The sequence below is a fragment of the Echinops telfairi genome, unplaced genomic scaffold (genome assembly GCF_000313985.2).
Source record: "Echinops telfairi isolate 266 unplaced genomic scaffold, ASM31398v2 ScPeMD7_60;HRSCAF=208, whole genome shotgun sequence".
Taxonomy (NCBI): Eukaryota; Metazoa; Chordata; class Mammalia; order Afrosoricida; family Tenrecidae; genus Echinops; species Echinops telfairi.
In genome coordinates, this window is record NW_022103958.1 from 41,259,299 (window position 1) to 41,278,825 (window position 19,527).

At 47.6% G+C, this 19,527-nt stretch overlaps 2 pseudogenes; both read left to right on the plus strand.

The window, feature by feature from the left end:
* Window positions 1-233: 233 nt before the first annotated feature.
* Window positions 234-1,536, plus strand: LOC101647028 (annotated as a pseudogene).
* Window positions 1,537-3,605: 2,069 nt separating this feature from the next.
* LOC101647349 overlaps window positions 3,606-19,527 on the plus strand; it is a 17,418-nt pseudogene continuing 1,496 nt past the window's right edge.

The window sequence follows — 19,527 nt, forward strand, 5'->3', positions numbered from 1 at the left end:
CGTCCTTGTAGGAGCAGAAGTATAGAGTTGGAGGTAAGTACAAAAATACCCCCGAAAGAAGAGAGTTCTTGACAGGTAGGGTGGGGCTGAAGTGTTTTTTTATTAAAAGGCATGTAAAAAAATATGTGTTGGGTAGGGTGTATGGGAGTTCTCTCTACTTTCAGTTCAATTTTTGTTGAATCTAAAGTGTGTCTAAAATATTAAAGCGCCAGTTCTTCGGTTGTCGTCTCCATCACGTGAATCTGATGCCGGAGCTCAAGGGTCCAGTGACTCGGCCGGAGAAAACGATGACCGTGTGGGATGATGCTGAGCAGGATGGAATCAGGGAGGAGGTGCTCAAAATGTCCCCAGAGGAGATCATTCAGCACACACGGCTGCTAGACAGTAAGAACAAGATCATGAGGAGCGAAGTGTTGCGAGTCACGCATGCGCTGCAGGCCGTGAAGGACAAGATCAAAGAGGGCAGTGAGAAGATCAAAGTGAACAAGACCCTGCCGCACCTGGTTTCCAACGTCATCGAGCTGCTCAATGTTGATCCCAATGACCAAGAAGAGGATGGTGCCAATATCGACCTGGACTCCCAGAGGAAGGGCAAGTATGCAGGGATCCAAACCTCTACCCGGCAGACAGACTTCCTGCCTGTGATTGGGTTAGTGGATGCCGAAAACCTGAAGCCCAGAGACTTGGTGGGTGTGAACAAAGACTCCTATCTAATCCCGGAGACCCTGCCCACCAAGTATGACTCAAGAGTGAAGACCATGGAGGTGGACGAGCGGCCCGCAGAGCAGTACAGTGACATTGGGGCCTGGACAAGCAGATCCAGGAGCTGGTGGAGGCCATCGTCCTGCCAATGAACCATGAGAAGTTTGAGAACTTGGGGATCCAGCCTCCGGAGGGGGTCCTGATGCACGGGTCCCCCAGCACCGGGAAGATGCTGCTGGCCAGGGCGTGCACTGCATAGACTAAGGCCACGTTCCTCAAGCTCACCGGCCCCCAGCTGGTGCAGATGTTCATCAGGGAGCGTGCCAAGCGGGATGCCTTTGCGCTGGCCCAGGAGAAGGCACCGTCCATCATCTTCATCAACGAGCCGGACACCATCAGCACCAAGCGCTTTGACAGTGAGAAGGCCAAGGACCGGGAGGTGCAAAAGACGATGCTGGAGCTCCGGCACCAGGTAGATGGCTTGCAGCCCAACACTCAAGTCAAGGTTATTGCAGCCACCAACAGGGTGGACATCGTGGAAACCCACCCTCTTGCGCTCGGGGCTCCTGGACGGCAAGATTGAGTTCCCAATGCCCAACGAGGAAGGCCGGGCCAGGATCACGCAGATCCACTCCCGCAAGATGAACGTCAGTCCTGATGTGAACTATGAGGCGCTGCACAGACGAGGTCAACGGGGCCCAGTGCAAGGCCGTCTGTGGAGGCCGGTATGATCACACTGCGCAGGGGCGCCACGGAGCTCACCCACGAGGACTCCACGGAGGGCATCCTGGAGGTGCAGCCAAGAAGAAAGACAACCTGCAGTACTCTGCCTAGCGCCTGCCAAGCCACCTCCCAGCCTGCTAAACCAAGTGATAAATATGCCTCCCAGTTCCCACCGCCAACAAAAAAATTAAAGCTATGCATTTTTTTAAGGGTACAAAGAAGCACATGGAATGACCCCAAGTTCCCGAATTCCTCTCCCTACGAACTGGCACTGCCTTCCTGTGATTTCTCTCCAGGGTGGCCAAGGAAGATGCAAAAATATATATGCATCTGGAATGAGAAGGATCTAACTCTTAAAACTATGGTTATATAAACCCTTGATAAAAATAAACTCTGTACCAGAAAATAAGACTTGGGATTGACAGAACTTGGCACTTGTGGGAGAAAAAAAGGAGGAGTCAGGAGCGATTTGTGAGTTTCTAGTTTGTGTAATTCAGTTGATGGAGACGTCACCAAACGAGCACAAAGCAGGGCCGGGGATCGGGCTGCCGGTTGATTGGGAAAGACAAGTGCCACTTGAGGCCGGCTAAATTTGCAGTGCCTTGGGGTTCCCTGAAAAGAGCAGGCCAGTTAATAACTACGCCTGCGAATCCAGGACTCAAGCTAAAGGTCAGAGCTGGAGGTTATAGTTACAGATAGTAGTCAAAACCACCAGAGTAGGTGAGATGATGTGGGGGAAGAGGGAGGTAGAAGATAAGAACATGCAAAGCCAGCTACGTGAAAACCCCAAGGTTTCTAAGTCAGTAGAGGTCAGAAGAACAGGCAAGCTCAAGACACCTGGGAAAGTGGTCCGGAGACATCCAAGATTTCAAAACACTGAAAAATGTAACTACTGGATGTAGCCAGGAGAAAAACAAGGGCAGTCCCACCTAGAGGAGGTGGAATGGTGTGGTAGGTAAGCGCAGAAGCCATATGACCTATGAAGAGAAACGAAAGGCAGGTAACTAGACAGGACATGGGTAGACATGGGTACACGCTCTCGGGGTGTCTAGCTGTGAGAGAAAGGAGGGCGGTGGGGTGGAGGCAGTGTTCATTTAGACTTTCTGAGCATTGGTGAGCACAGTGAAGATGCTTAGGGGAAATGATCATGTGAAAAGACAGGTGCTAACTGAAATGATGAGGCTCTTACAAAGGGGTGGGGGACAAACCCAAGAGGCTAGGTTGCCCCTTAGAAAAACTCATCCCCACAGGACAGGAAGAACAAGTGGGTGTAATAGGAAGAGTGAATCGCCCCCCTGAGTTAATCTCTTTCAAGATCTTGCCCCACAAGGGACTAAATGAGAGCAGTTGCCATGATTCCATAGTGGATTTTTGCTCCTTAGCCCATCCATTCTTACTTCATTTTGCTTCTCTGTTTTCCTGTTCCCCACTCCGCTTACCTGTCTCTGATGTGGTCCCTCAGGAGCTTCCACTTCCACTTTGATTCAGCTCATATTAAAACTTGTCGACCCACAAAGGCATCGTTGTACATGTACTTTTAGCATAAATACACACACATACACACGAATCCAGAAGGCTTCTCTTTAGAAGCCTCTTTGATGTGCTTTGTCACAGCAATAGAATTAAATACTTCATTTCAAGATGTGTTTGCCCCAAAGGAATGCTGACAGCTGTAGGGGTCTAGGGAACGCTCTGTAATAAATCCACTTTTGTCCATGTCCCAGTGTCAGAGGTCCACCTGTTGAAAAGACTGAGCCAGACCATACAGGGAGGATGTCCATGAGGCCAAACCAGTTGCCATCCAGACCACAAGAGGGCACGAGAGGTAAAAAGGGAACGACCAAGATTCTCTGGGGAAAATGCAGTTCTAATTGTCTTCACCTCTTCTCGTAGGGAGTTGACAGCCCAATCCACAAGCCCCGAAGAGCACCCCTGAAAGCAGCACGTGGATCCCTACAACCAATGAACCCGTAGAGAGCAGGGGATGAAGACATATTTAAACCAGAAACTATGCCAGTTATCATTTTTACCCATGCTCTCGCCTCAGCCTTATGATCCCACCGTGCATCCGCCCCACGTGCTGTTCAATTAATGAAGGGGCTTCAAAAACAAAGTGGGAAAATCCCACTTATTCCGTTTTTTTCCACCCACCTTTTGAATCCCCCTCGGGCGCCTCCATCATGTATGTGGCTGCAATCTACATGCTTTTGTATATGCCAGCTCACTTCGTCTTTACAACCATCTCCTACAAGCAGGTCCTAGGATCCTCCTGGGAGAGCTATGTGAAGCAAGGCTCAGAGGAGTCCTTTGCTTTGACCACGCTGCATCGTGAGCGTAATCATGGAGCCAGAGCCCAGTCCAGGCTCTGTACGGTCCACATGTTCTTTTCTCTCTGAAATCTAGACTTCCTCGTGAGAGGTGTGGTCGAGGGAGGGGCTGGGGGGTGCCGTTCTTCAAACGGGTTCCAGCCAGAAGGAACTCCCACCAGTGGCATTTCCATATTTAGAATACATGTCTTTCGCATCGTTATAATTTAGGCAATTGAAGTGACATTCAGCTGAAACCTGGCACACAAGATGTTCCCTCCTCTTAAAAGTTCAGGTTTAATTGGCCCCAATCCGTTCCAAGTCTAGAAGTACAGACTGTGTGTTTCCGATGTTTCCAGAGTTGTGGTCGGTTTGACACCATACTCAGTCCCTGGAGTTCTGAGCTTCCTAGTAAGGAAGAGACAGAAGGGCTGGATTGAAGAGGAAGAATAGAAAAGGAAGGGAAGGAGGGGCCTTGTCAAATAAATAAATAGATAAATAAAAGTATTGCTACTACAGCATACTAGAACCAAAGGGATTCTAGAATCATAAATATATTCCATCAACCATATAGGGTAGTAGTTACACTTTGGGTTGCCATCCACGTGGTTGGCAGTTCGAACTCACCATCAGCTCTGAAGGAGAAAGGCTGGGCTTTCTACTCCTGTGAACAATTACAGTCTTGGAAATCCACAGGAGGATCACGATAAGTCAGCATTCACTCAATGGCAATGACTTTGGTTTGGAGTTTTATAAACCATATGGAGTAAAAAAAAAAAATAGCCTACAAATGCGATTGCACTCCCTCATTCCCCACACATCTCTCAGATACATGGGCTGCAGCTTAGAAAGCCCATTCTCTTTGGATAGCCCTAGCTGGATCTCCCACCAGAAGAATGAGTGCTTTTTAAAAAGGTGGAACTATGTTTGGTAAAGTGAAAGGAGAATTTCTAAAAGATGACTTAAATGCAATTCTAGACAAGAGGAATAGCCCAAATCCCATAATACCTACTGCCAGAGTCAATTCTGATTCACAGCAACCCCATAGAACAGCGTAGAATTGCCCTGTGGACTTCTGAGATCCAGCCTTTGCAGGAACAGGGAGCCGCGTCTGTCTCTTGAGGACTTTCTGCTGGGTTCAAGCTGCTGGCCTTGTGGTTCACCAGCTAGTGCATAACCTACTGTCCCACGAGGGCTCCTTACGCACCCTGGGACTGCAGGAAACGAACAAAGAGCAGCCAGGAAACCAGTGCATGTGATCAGGAAAACCAACGCTGAAGTGAAGAGCGAAAACAGGGGTTTCCGTCCCAGCCCTGCTTAGCCACTTGCTATCCGTGCAAGCTTCGTGAGCCTCAGTTTCCCTGCCCCTGCACACTCCTCGCCACCAAAAAGAATCCATTGAAAATGTCAAAATTGTTGTGAGGGCTAAATGTGCCATTATATCAACCTACTATTTCTGAGAATAAGGCAGACTAGATATTATGACAAACCCTTCCACTGTGCTAAAGAAAGCATTGAAAATGTTAATTTGGAAGAAAGAAAAAAAAATCTCAGCAATCAAAATGTTAGGTAAAAGTGGAAACTTAGGACACAAAAACCAACTTCCCTGGGGGCGCTTGCCAAACCCAAGTAACCTTGGGCTTTAGTATTCATGTTTCACAGTTCAGAGGAAATGAGAGCTAAAGGACCTTGCAAATTGGGGAGTTTAATGGGAGAACCATCACCACCTGCGTAGAGCTGGGAACTCAGCAAGCTACAGCCTCAGTGTAAGGACGAAGCAGAAATAGCAGCCCACCCCTCAGAGAGGAGACCGAGATGAAAATGAATTACCTCAACCATTGACTGCTAGTGGAGAGGACGTGGACCGAGAATTCCAACTATAGACTGAGGTCATAATCAGGATTCAGAAACCAAATTGATTATAGCTGGTTGTCCACTGTGATAGTTAGGCTTTATATCAGCGTGGAGGGGCCAGGGTTCTCCCATAAGTTCTCAGAGTGTGCTCAGCTCTGTGATGGGATCTTCTGTGAAGCAGCCACGCACTTGTGGGGAGAATAACAGACTTCCCTACGCTGGTCACCTTGGATCCACAGTCAATGCTCATGGGAGCAGCAGTCAAGAGATCAAGTGATGCATTGCCTTGGGTCAATCTGCTGCCCAAGACCTCTCTTTAAGGTACTGAAAAGCAGGGATGGGACTTGGAGGACTAAGGTGCACCTGACCCAAGCCAAGGTATTTTCAATCACTTCATATACATGTGAAAGTTATCCAAAAGTTATTGAATGAGGAAGACCAAAGAAAAGTAGATGCACTTGAATTGTGGTGCTGGAGAAGACTAGTGAAAGTACCATGGGCAAGCAAACAAGTCTGTTGTGAAAGAAGGAAGATCAGAGTGCTCCTTAGAGGCAAGGATGGTGAGACTTCATCTTACATACTTCAGACGTGGTGTCAGGAGAGACCAGTCCCTGGAGAAGGACATCATGCTTGGCAAAGTCCAGGGGCACAGAAAAAGAGGAAGACCCTCAACGAGATGGATGGACACAGTGGCTTCAACAATGGATTCGAGCCTAAGTACAAATGTGAGGAGGATGCAGGACCGGGCAGTGTTTTGTTCTGTTGTGCACAGGGGCACTCTGACTTGGAACTGACTCGATGGCACCAAAGAACCACAACGATCTGGTGTGACAGCCTTACTTATGATTGAGGGAAGTGCCACTGGGGTGTAGCCTCCTCTTAGGATTCAGTAGACAGTGTATGGAGCCTACGTGATGTCTGCTGGATTTGGATCCTGTATCTCCTATTCATCCACCTCCTGTCACATCGCTCACTGATCCCAGGGCCTATCCATCAGCGGGTGCTGACCTGGGATTCATAGGACCACTCTGAGATTCACTCAGCTCAGCATGCACCAGCCTGTGGTCTTCCGGCTTCCGGTTCGTCAGCCCTGCACTTCAGGAGTAAGGAGAAGGCTTCGGCTTACATCTGACCCACAAGCTTGAACTGGACTGGATTTACCCACTTCTACAACAAGTTGAGCTTCGAGCTGCAAAGTCAGCAGTTCAAAACCACCAGCCACTCCTTAGGCAAAAGATGGGCTTTTCTACTCTGGTAAAAAGTTACTGTCTCAAAAACTCACTGGGGCAGTTCTACCTTGCCCTATAAGGTCACGATGAGTCAGTACTGACTGACTCAATGGCAGTGAATTTTGAAACAACTCTATAAGCCATTTCTCGATAGAAGCATCTTTCTATCAACATACATATACTGGTCACTGGTTTTGCTTCTGTAGAGAAGTGACAAAGAGGGAGGCCCTCGATGAGACAGTTTGACACAGTGGCTGAAACAATGGGCTCAGGCAAAGGAGCAATTGCAAGGATGGCCCAGGCCCAGGCCATGTTCCATTCTGTTGTGCACAGGGTAGCTATGGGTCAGAACCTACTCAAGGACACCTAAAAATAAGGACATTAGAGAACCCAGCCTAACACAGCCACAAAACCTTATTCTTAAAATGTAGCTGAAAGAGACACCAACTTAATAGTAAACAATGACCCATCCCACCCCGCCGCCCCTGCACACTCAGTACCCTGCCAAAAACGCACAGATAGGTTATAAAAAACTCATTTTCACCGCAAATCTCAAAGAATTCCTACCAACAGTGTTCTGAGTTTTGTGATTCCATGGGGAAATGTATAAAACACACAAGGAGACAGGACACTATGATCAAAATCCAGGAGAAACAGCTCCAGCCTCCTTACACACACAAGGACTTCACTTATTAGAACGATCTCCCTGCCATCCAGTGGATGCTGACTCATAGTGACCCTGAAGGCAGGGTAGAACTGCCACTGTGGGTTTCTGACGTGGTAATTCTTTAGGGAAGTAGAAAGCCTCAGCTCTCTCTTGCTGAGGGACTGATGGTTTCGAACTACTGACCTTGCAGTTAGCAGCCCAACACATAACCCACCACGCCACCAGGACTCCAGGACTCCTCATTAAAGTTATCAGACATGTAAAATATACTTGATATGTTGAAGAAAATTAAGGAGGCTGAAAATAAAAGTAGGGAGAATGATGAGCATGACCAGGCAGATTTTTAAAGACCAAATGCACCATCTATAAGTAATAAATAAGTAGTAGGAATAAAAATTTAATGAATGGCTTTAACAGATTATTAGACACAATTAAAAAGATATTTTGAGCAAGTCTGAAGAAATTAGACAAAACACAGCATCGAAGTTTAAAAAAGATGATTTTTTAAAAAATGAAGGATTAGGAGACAGGATGGCTAAAATGAAGTCTAACTTATACTTAACCAAATTTTCAAGAGGAGAGAGCTATGGGAGAGAAGCATTCGTTGAAGAATGAATGGATGAGTCTTTTCTAAGACAGGTAAGTGCCATAGATCTTCAGGTTCAGCAAATTCCCAGCAAAACAATTAAAACAAAATCCATTCCTAGATTCTTCCAAGCGAAGTCTTCAAAACACCAAAGACAAAGACAGAATCTTGAAAAACACCAGGAAGAAAAGGCAGATGAACAAAAACCACGCTGACAAGTGACTTCTCAAAAGAAGCCAGAAGACCAACCGTGCACCGATATTGTCATGTGGTGAGGAAAATGTAAATCGTATGTCTATAAAAACATACTATCAAGAATAAAGGCAGGGCTTTCGGGCAAATAAGAACGTCAACAGTTGTCCCCATACGGTCTTCATTATGTCTCTCAGATCCAAATTCACCCTTGTGCGCCTGCTCGGGAGAAATGGAGATGAGCCCTGTAAATATGTTTCCTTGCCAGCTTTCATGATGTTAAGCTTTGTCAGTAGAGGGTGCTGGAGAGAGCAGGGGACATAGGGGGTTCCACTGCTGCTTGCAGTTGGCTCCTCTCTGTAGGCCCCAGCTGTACCCATGGCTTTTCCAGCATCAACTCCTTCAGCGCTTGGTAATCAACAGCACCTAGCAACCAGCAGCTTCCCCTAGCAAGTACCACTAGAAATTTCACAGATGATTCCCTCCAGTAAGACATGTCCTATGAACAGCTTTCCCTGGCGATGTATAGGGCAGCTCTCCAGTTAGTCCCACCATGGCAACACCATAGTAACTTCTCGGCCATGCAGTGAACCATGGCCGTACCCTCTCTCCCAAAATCTGGAACTCAGCCTGGATGCTTTCTCTCTCACTAAGGGAGATGGCTCCTCTCAATACCTGCTGTGTTGATATTTGTTAGCGTTCGCATTACTACTATCTAGCTGGTTCCTTATTACCCCAATACTTATGGCAGTGAATAATTCTGGATATTAAACTTTCCTTGCTCTATTATTGTATGGTCTCTCTCTCCTACTTGGATCCTTACTGATAAAATCACTCAAAGTCGATGTACACTGGTACAGATAGGAACTGGAAAGACAGGGAATCCAGGGCAGATGATCCCTTCAGGATCAGTGGTGAGAGTGGCAATACTGGGAGCATAGAGTGAGGGTAGGTTGGAAAGGGGGAACTGATTACACGGATCTACATGTGACCTCCTCCCTGAGGGACAGACAACAGAAAAGTGGGTGAAGGGAGACGTCGGACAGGGCAAGATATGACAAAATAACAATTTATAAATTATCGAGGGCTCATGAGGGAGCGGGGAGCAGGGAGGGAGAGGAAAAAATGAGGACCTGATGCCAGGAGCTTAAGTGGAGAGTAAATGTTTTGAGAATGATGAGGGCAATGAATGTACAAATGTGCTTTACACAATTGATGTGTGTGTATGGATTGTGATAAGAGTTGTATGAGCCCCTAAGAAAACGATTTTTTTTAAAGGCAAAAAAATCACTCAAGGTCTTTCCAAAGGACCCACTTTATGCCGAAGGAAAGTGATGACAGATGGAGGGGCCGAGATGCAAGAAGAATGTGGTGCGTGTGAGTGGATACAAAAATACTCGCTAATTCCCTAATTTCATCTCTTAAGCCTGGTGCCTTGAAATTAGATCTCTAAGAAACTCGGCCTTCCGTCTTCCCCTCCCAGCAAAATTAGAACAGTGCTATGGTGAAAGCTATGGAAATGTACCTGGAACACAGTAGGTTTTCCATTTTAAAGAGACTATCTTGCAGAGACATTTAAGCCTTCCCTTAGCCATAAAGCTTGCTTTTCTCCAGAGAGTATCTATGCTCTTGAAAGGAATTCTTCAATGTTCTTTCTCTAATGGATTTATTTCATTAGCTGATGTCTGCGCATAGCACGGAAAATGAAAAGTACTGATCCATGCTCTTTCTATAACCTGATTCTTTCTCTACCTAATGGCCTTCTAAATCTTTAAATCTGAACCCTGCTATCTGGCTCTCACACTTGTCAGCAGATCCAGGAGAGACCAACTGTCCTGAGCCCAGGATGACGTGCCAAGGGAAGGCAAATGCTTGTTCATTCTGTAAAGGTACTTGCAGTGCTGTGAGTTTTAAGTTTACCCTTCTTTGTTGGCACTGACTAAGCCTTGACATTGCATCATCTCCTAGGGGCTGAGGAGTGGCATCAAACCCCTTGCCTGAGTCCACAGCATAATCTGAGCATCTGTCAGCCCTGAGCCCCCAGCCATTATGTCCTTCAACTTGCTAAGTGGAACCACCTTCCCCTCAGTCAGTCATTCACTTCCCATTCAGTCACCACTCTGATAGTGGCATAAACTGAGCACCCTGTGCGTAAAGCCCAGCATGAGGCCTTGGCCAAATGGAAACTGACACATGACCTCTGTCCACAAAAGAGTTGGACTCTAAGAAGACCTCAGAACTTGTCCAGTCCCCTTCCTTCCCAGCTCATGACGTCCAGCCTCTGATAGTATATTTCCAGGGGTCAAATACTCACATTCTCCAAGGACAGGGAGCTGAGAATTAGAAGATTCTCCTGTGCTTGTCACACGGAGTTTCCTCCATGCATAAGAAAGCACACTTGGCTTCCAAACAAGTAGCGCGATCGGCGTATCTGCGTGACAGAAAGAGGACTGTTCGCAGGCTGCCAGGTGGAAGAGAGAAGGCCAAGAGTGCACCGTGACAGCAGGGACCACTCAGCTGTTCACTGGACATCAGACCTTGAAAGAAGACTGGTGTCTTCAGAGTCAAAAGTCTCTTCCCAGAGAGGGGACCTCTGCTTCTGGGAAGTTAGAATAGATACACGTTTTCTCATTCTTCCCACTAAGCACAATTTTTTAAAATGCTTGTTAACATTAGTTTATAACTAACTAGAACACAAGAATCTGAAAGGTGGAAAGGAACCAGAAAACCAGTTAGAGACCTGGGAACCAAGACATTTACTGTGCCTCGTAGAGAACGTGGTCAGGCTGCTGTGAGTCCAGAAGGACCTGCAAACCAGGCGCTCTGAGTCCTAAGCTGGAGAGAAGATGACTTAGACCCACAGTTGCTGTCTTCAGGAAGCTGTCTCCTGAGGAGCAGCAGGGCAGCCCCAAAGAGCTTTGCAACCAGAGAGCTTTGCCACCTAGGAAGACAGTGAGCTCTTGGAGTCCACCGAGATAGGCGGGCTGGATGGTTCTTTGGGAGGAATGTTCTCTAGGGAATTTAAAGGCTTTCTGAATAGAGGTTGAACAAAACTATTTAACTCAATGGGTCCTTCCAGCATTGAGTCTATCTCTCCACAAAACCAGACCAGGTATCGATCTGTTAAGAAGTCCGAGTCCATGCTGCAAGTGGGAAGTCCTGACCCCATGAAACGTAATTCTGAAAGCCCAGTCCCAGAGAACCCCTGGAGTTGGGTCCTTGCTTTGTCTAGACTCAGATACCATGTTGAAAACTCCTGATGAAAGGAGGAAATGTCATCTGAGGAGAGCCTGGTTTGCTCTTCCACAAGAGCATAGCCACCTGGGAAGTTCCAAAGGCCCAGAGTAAAAGGTCTCATCACTCAAGTGCCCATAGCGTAAAACTCCATGGCGCTCTACCCCACATTTCAATATGCCTGCCTAAAGTCCAGCCACACTGGCCTGATCCTTGCCCACCCTTGCGAATAAAACATACCTGTGGGCCCATGTGATGCCTGTCTGCTCCGTCCTAGCCATCCCATCCAAGTTGGTCTTTCCTTTAAACCGGAAGTCATCAAGCTTTGTGTGTAAAAGGCCTGAGGGTAGCTATTTCTTCCTTCGTGGACCATTCAGCCTCTCTGCTGTTACGCAACTCTGATATTGTAGTGCGAAAGCAACCATGAACAATATGTAGATGTGCTAGCAGGTCTGTGTTCCGGTGGAACTCTAGGTAACAGACAAACTGTGGGTCAGATTGAGACATTGTCATAGTTTGTAAACTACGACATAAATCCATGACGACCTTAGCCTGGCAGGCTAGATGTTTCCCTGCTTCTGAGTTTACCTTGATCAAAGAGTCCTTCTCCTCTGTGCCTCCTCAATTCTCCCTGCCTCTTCCAGAATTTTCAGCTCACTTGGGACTGACCAACACATCCGGGATATCCCCAGCCTCCTGATCCCAGCCATTCTACTTCCAGTCCATGCTGTCATCTCCAAGACACCAAACGCCTTTGTGTCCTCCTAGTTTGGCCCTGGGCTGGCTGCGCCTCTCCCTCCTCTTTACCGCCAGCTTGAAGAATCAGCTCAGCCATCTAGCTGATCTGGAAGTTCTTGCCTACTCCTCATCGCTCAGCATCCCAGGCTGAGCCAGGCCCCCACCCCTCTCTGTTTCCATCTTATTCTAACTTCTCCATTGTTCTGAAAGTGCCCTCTTGCTGGTCTGCCTCTCAATGACGCTGTGGAATCCTCAGAGGGCAGGAAGGAGGCCTCAGGGGTCATTAGTAGGTTCTCTGCAGCATCCAATCCTGGGCTCAGAGGAGCTGTCAATAATGGCCCAGAGAACAATGGCCTGCTCAAAGGACCCACTACGCCCGGTGTGTTTTTCGGAGAGCTGCTGTGCTCCGCTTACACACTTCCTCGTCTCTTTGCATCTCTCCCTCGAGCTTTGTTCAGTCATTTTTCCATATCAGACGTTCAGTCTTCCTCCCCCCATTCGGCATGCCCGATGTGTTTACTCTCTCTGCTCTCCTGGAAGGACGAAACCTGCTTCTTCTCCCTCTCTGGAATTCTAGAGCCCCCACCTTTCCACCACCTCAGCTCTTCCATAGAGGGGAGCATTTCTCAAGCTGAGGGGATGGGTAGGAGAGGGTCTTTCACACCAAGGAATAAATGAAAGCTTTCAAGACCCATCACAGCCAGAACTACTTAGCAGAGGACCTTGCAAAGGCCCGGAGAGTGGCCGTGTGCAGAGAAAGAAAAGCTAAGCTCAGCGTCTAGCCAGAGAGGTTGCACGTTTTCGAGTGGCAGGAACAAAGAAAGGTGAGCTGTTGCCCATTGGAAAGCTGAAGGCCTTTCCTCCCCAGCCCGTCTCCACCATGAACACTCAGCTCCGGCCGATCCTTGAACTTTTTCTAAAGTGAGATACGTAGAAGGGCAGGTGTCGCTCGTCCCAGGAGCAGGTGGGCCTGATAGAAGCTGCCCTAGCTGCCTTTGCCCAGCCCGGCCCCTGAACTCAGCACAGGGGAGCTAGGTTAGAAGCAACAATTGCCAGGAAGAGGAAAAATGGCGCATATCCTAGAGTCCAAAATCAAAGTCAACCATAAGAGGGCCTTAAGACAGGGAAAGGACCATGGCTGTGAAGAGCCAAGGTGGCATTTGTAAGCTTCAATGACCACCTCTTACTGAACAGATCCCTGGGACCTGGCTCTGGACTAGGGAGCTTTCAGCCTGTTTTCCTTATTGTTCGGTTTCTGGAGTTGGTAATACCTCAGTTCTTGACCTCGCACGATGAATTCACACCAAAGCCCATTTCATAATCCAAGTGGGTTTTTATGAAGGACAGGACAAGTGTCCGGTTTTACAGTCTCAAAGGGATTCACAACTGCGCCTGAACAACCGCATGGAAAAGAGCACCCACCGTGTGGATCTTAGGGGGGGAGTGGGATCCCAGGAGGCCAGAAACCCAAGAACCCTAGAGGCTGAGAGCATGTGGGCCAAGAGGCTGTGGGCCTCAGTAGGCCTGGAGTGGGCGCATGTGCGCCTGAGCAGAGGAGGGAGCCCCTCCCCTACTACCTGCCTCTGACCAAGAGCAGGGTAAGAGAGTGCCCCAGAGCATGCTGCCTGCCTTTATTCTAGCCTACCCCCTTGCTGGGGGAAGGCATGATTAATAGTATTGGTTGACCCCCATGGACTGAGTTAGGCCCACCTGGGTGATGTCATGAGCCTGGCTGGGCCTAGTTAGGCCAACCCAGATGTATCTCCCACCTGGCTTGGGGGCTTGGGTACGAACAGGATCAGTTTGGGGTCTTCATAGGTGTCTAATGGTGCCTGCTTTCTTTCCAACTTCCTTTATGGGGGTCTTTGCAGGCATGGGAGGGACAATCCCCTGTCCCTAAGCAACCTATCTAACATTATCACCACTAATCTTGGTGGCCAATATATTGTTGGCATTTTGCAACAAGAAGGGGAGACCCAGAGAAGTTCAGTGACTGATGGGGCCCAGAGTTCAGGCAGCTCTGCCTGCCTCTGTGGGCTGTGACACATCATGGCATGGCCTCCCTGGAAAACATGGCAGAGAGGAAGGTGAACTAGTGGATCTTAGTGTGTTACACCTCTCCCCACGGAGGCCATGGCCGTGGCTGTGGAGAGGGATGTGGCATACAGAGAAAACCCAGACCCCCAAATAACCGAGACAGTTGGGGCCAGTAGGTGGACAGCATCAAAACAGGGACCTCCTGTGGGTACTACCACCAGGCAAAAGTGGGTCCAATTCTTGAGGTGCTTGAACAACCCAGCTTCGAGCAGCCTCCTTCAGCCCCTCCTGTGCTCTTTCGCCTCCAGAAGAATGTTTTCCCTCTTCCGGGTGCCCTGCGTTTGCCGGAACACACTCCAGACTCTGCAGCATCCTTCTCCTGGCAGCGGTTCTGCAATTAATCTTTCATCCACATTGATCCCCTGGAAAATGACTTCCTCATTATCCATCTTGCCAAGTTTCCCCTGGGAGGCCTGGAAAAACATCCGTCACACTCAAATTCTCTCTGGCGCAGTCAGCAGGGCCAAGGCTTTGGAGTCAAATAGACACGAGTGGGAAGCCCGGCTCTGCCACCCTCCAGCTGTGTGGCCTTGGGCGAGTCACTTGGCCACTTGGAGCCTCAATTTCCCCAGTTGTGAAAAACCTTAAAAGTGTCTCCCTCAGAGGATTGTGGAGAAGGCAAAATAGCAATTCATCTGACTTTTGCCAACTGTGATGTACATATAAAGCCTATTCTAATTATTGTTTTTTCTTGTTCCCCGGTACACTGAGCCTGATCACAAGCCTCTGGGTCTGCAACATGCTAGGACAGCCTGTGAACTGAGAACCAAGGCTTGAAAGGGGTCTGCTGCTTTCCTCCCCCGGTACTACAATTTTACCCCGAAAGCCATAAACCTAGGTATAATTGGGGCTTGGGGTGGAAGACAAGAAAAGGGGGTTCAGTTTTTCAGTGGTCCAAAAGAAGGAAAAACCAAACTCATTACCGCTGAGTTCCTACTAGCTCATAAGGGCCTAGAGGACAGAGGACCAGCCCCTGTGGGATTCTGAAATGGGTAGAAAACTTCTTCTTCCTCTTGCTGAGTGGCTGATGGTTTTGAATTGCTGACCTCGTGGTTAGCAGTTCAACACTTCTCTGGCAGCGCCACCAGACCTTTACCATTTCAATAGTGAGAAAGTAGGGTGGTGTGCTCAGATACTGCTGTTACCCCTCACCAGGGTATAAGGCTGACGAGGGTTGCTGGGTGCCATCTCAGAAGGTTTGTTTTCTAAATCATTTTATTGGGGAGCTCTTACAGCTCTTATAACATTCCATATATCAATTGTATCAAGGATATTTGTCCATATGTTGTCATCAACATTTCCAAAACATTTCTGTGTTAGTCTGGGTTGACTAGAGAAACAAATTCATAGACCTTCATATGTGTATAAGAAAGAACTTATATACAAAAGCAATTGAATATGGCGAAAAACATCCCAACCCAGTCCAAATCAAGTCCATAAGTCCAATATTAGCCCATATGTCCTATACCAATCTATAAAGTCCTCTTCAGACTCATGAAACACATACAAGGACACTGAATGCAGGATGATCACAGGTCAGTGGGTTGAAAGTCTTGTGGATTCGGTGACATTGTAAGCATCTCAGCGCTGGCAGGGGTCTCCATGTGGTTCCTTCAGCTCTGAAGCTCTGACTGCCTCAGGGTAGTTTCATGTGGCTTCTCCTCAGAACGTCTCACAGGGAGTGAGCCTTGTCAGTACAGAGTCTCCAAGAGAGTGAGCAGAAAGAGGGTGTGTCTTCCGCCTCAGAGGAGGAAATACAGGAATTCCCAGAATCCTCAGGAGTAAGCCATGCCCACAAAGAGGCCTCATTGGCTATATGATGATTGACAGGCTAGACTCCACCCCTGCACTCTTAATCTTCAAATTGACACTAGATTATGTAACCACAATTTCCTATTTGAGCCCTCCGTATAAGTTCCTCTTTTCCCCCCTCCATCCCTTGTGTATCCTTGATCAATTATATATTGTTATTGTAATTTTAAATCTTACATTGTCCATTGTCTCCCTTCATCCACATTTCTGTTACTCGTCCCCTTGGGGGGTGGGGGCGCAGCTATATATCCAATCTTGTGATGGGTTCCCCTTTCTAACCTTTCCCCCTCCCTGACCAGCCCCCTACTCTTATGATATCACTACTTCCATTACTGTTCCTGAGGGGTTTATCTGTCCTAAATTTCATGTGTCAAGAGCTCTTATCTGTACCAGTATGTGTTCCCTGGTCTAGCCAGACTTCTAAGGCAGAACTGGGACATGGTAGTGGGGGGGAGGAAGTATTCAGGAACTAGAGGAATGGCATGTGATTTGTCAGTGCTATACTGAGCCTTGGTTCAATTAGCTCTTCCTTATGCATCTTCTGTGGGGAGCTATCCAATTATCTACAGATGGGCTTTGAGTCTCCTCTCCAATCCCCTTCTTTCACATGGATGTAGTTGTTTGTTTGGGATCTTTTGATACCTGTGGCCTGATCCTGGAGTGCTTGATCCTGGAGTGCATGATCACACAGGCTGGAGTGCTTCTTCCATGTGGGCTTGTTTGATTCCCTGCTAGATGGCCACTTGTTTGACTTTAAGCCTTTAAGACCCCAGATGCTATATCTTTTTATAGCTGGGTACCATCTGCTCTCTTCACCACATTTGCTTATGTACCCATTTTGTCTTCAGTGATTGTGAGTATCAGGGAAGGTGAGTATCAGAGTGCCAGGTTATCAGAACAAAGTGTTCTTGTGTTCAGGGAGGCCTTGAGTAGAGGCCCAAAGTCCATCAGCTATCTTAATACTTATCATATAAATACATGTACATTGGTTTATCCCTTTCATTATAAATTAATATATTTACATATACACATGCCTATAACTATACCTCTATAAATAGCTTTTGCCTTCTAGTTCTTTCCTTTATTTCCTTTCACCTTCCTCCTAGCCTACTATCATGCTCCACCTCCACTTGACTCTCAGTGTTTCCTCTCAATTACATGGCTCTTGATCAAGCTCCACCTGGCATTATATGCTCTCCTCACCATCAATTTTAGATCTCTTGTTGTTCCCTTATCCCTGAGTATGTTGGCTCCCCACTCCCCCTTCCCACCTCCTCCTCTCCCATGGCCCTCCCCAGCCCTGTAGTTTTCTCCTTGGGATTATTCTTCTTGCCTATCCTATAGACATAGGATGTAAGAAAAACAAAACATAATAAAACAAACAAAACAGAACAAGATAAAAAAAAATAAATTGTTCCAGGTCTGTCTGCTGAGCTTTATGTATGCTTTCCGATCAAGTCTGATGAGATGCCAAGCCTTGTCCCCCAAGTCAGAAGTCTATTTTCAGGATTCCTTGAGGACTTGGTTACTTTGCTCCCCTTGCTGCCCAGTTGCACCCCCTCTGCCTTTCACCCTATTGTGCGTGGGGTAGACCAGGTACACTTTCCACACATCTCCAGTGCTGTCCCTCATATCCCTATGGGTCAGTAAGGGAACTTCATGTCTCCTGATGGTGCTGCCCCTATGGTCCTCTCTATGCACTGGCTGCTCTAAGAAGGTAGGTCGTCCCTGGGGCTTGGTGGGCCATGATGAGGTTCTCTCTCTCTCTCTCTCTCTCTCTCTCTCTCTCTTTCTCTCTCCCTCCCTCCTTCCCTCCCTCCCTCCTTCACACTGGAGTTAGCTCCAGTGTGGTCTGGACAGACCGGCCTCTCTCTCCAGGCTATATCTACAATGTTGTCCTCTGCATTGCCTTCTTCTGGGGAGGGGATCAACATAGCTCGCCTTGGGCCCTTCCCCATCGTCCTCTCTTACTTTGATGCTCCATGCCAGTGTATGGCCCCAAGGCTTGGCACTCTCTCCCTTTCCTGTGGAGACATAAACAATATCCTCTCCATGGGTGCATTACTGCCCTGTTCCCCATCACCTTTGTTTTCTTTTCTTGTTTTCTCTTTTCTTTCTTCCCACTCTCTTTTCCCCTCCTTTTTACTTGGCTGCCATTTGCATACGTGAGTTGGGTCAGACCCCTGCCAAAGTGCCTGGACCTTGACCCAGGATTTATGCATTAAGTAGCTTATCCTCTATGCCCATTGTTCCTTTTGAGCTTACTTCAGTGAACTCACGCTGTACTTGTCCTTTTATGCATGGCTAACTTTGCTTAGCATAATTTCCTGCCACTCTTCCCATGAATCAATGTGCTTCATGCATTCATCACTGCTTTTTATGGCTGCATAGTACTCCATTGTATGTATATACCAGGGTTTTTTAATCCATTAATCAGTTCATGGAAATTTAGGATGTTCCCAGGTCTTTGTAATTGTGAACTGAGCCACGATGAACATTGGAGCACAGATGTCTGGTCTCGGTCTGTCTCTTACTTCTTCTGGGTATGTGCCCAGGAGGGGGATTACTGGGTCATATGGTAGCTCGATTTCCATTTGTTTTAGATGTCACCAGATCGATTTCCATAGTGGCTGCACTATCTACAGGACCACCAGCAGGGGAAGAGAGTTCCTATCCCACCACACCCTCTCCAGCACTTGTTGCTTTCTGATTTTTGAATTGGGCTATGTTGGAGGGCATTAAGTGGTATCTCATAGTTGTTTTAATTTGCATTTCCCTTATGGATAATGATCTGGAACATTTTCTCACGTGTTTATTGGCCATTTGGATTTCTGCCCTTGTGAAACGTCTGTTCAGGTCTTTTTCCCATTTCCTCAGGGGGCTCTTTGTTTTGTCAGTTTTTTCTTGTTCCAGGCTGGCAGAGTACTGTAGATTTTAGTAATAAGCCCTTTGTCTGGTGTGTCTTTCCTAAAGATGTTTTCCCGGTCTGTGGGCTCTCTTATTACTTGCTCAGCAAAGTCTTTCAATGTGCACAGGTGTGTTATCCTCAGTATATACTTCTTGTCAACTTATGCCTCCTCTGTGTTTGTGCTCTTCCCTGTTTCTGACAGCCTGGGTCTCCCCTGCACCAGAGTTCTTAGGTTTGTCCCGATACCCTCATTGGTAGCTCTAATAGTTTGTGGTTTTACTTCAGGGGGTGCTGAAGAAATAGATGAGCCCCAACCACCTGAGCATGGGACTGGGGGAACTCGTGCCTGCCCCCCGGCTGGGTGTAGGGTGGGCAGAGTTACCCTCGGCACAGGGGAGCACCATGGAGGCCAGCAGTGGTGTGTGAAAGGAAAGTAAGGGAAGAAAAAAGAAAAGGAAAAAACTGAGCAAGTCATGACT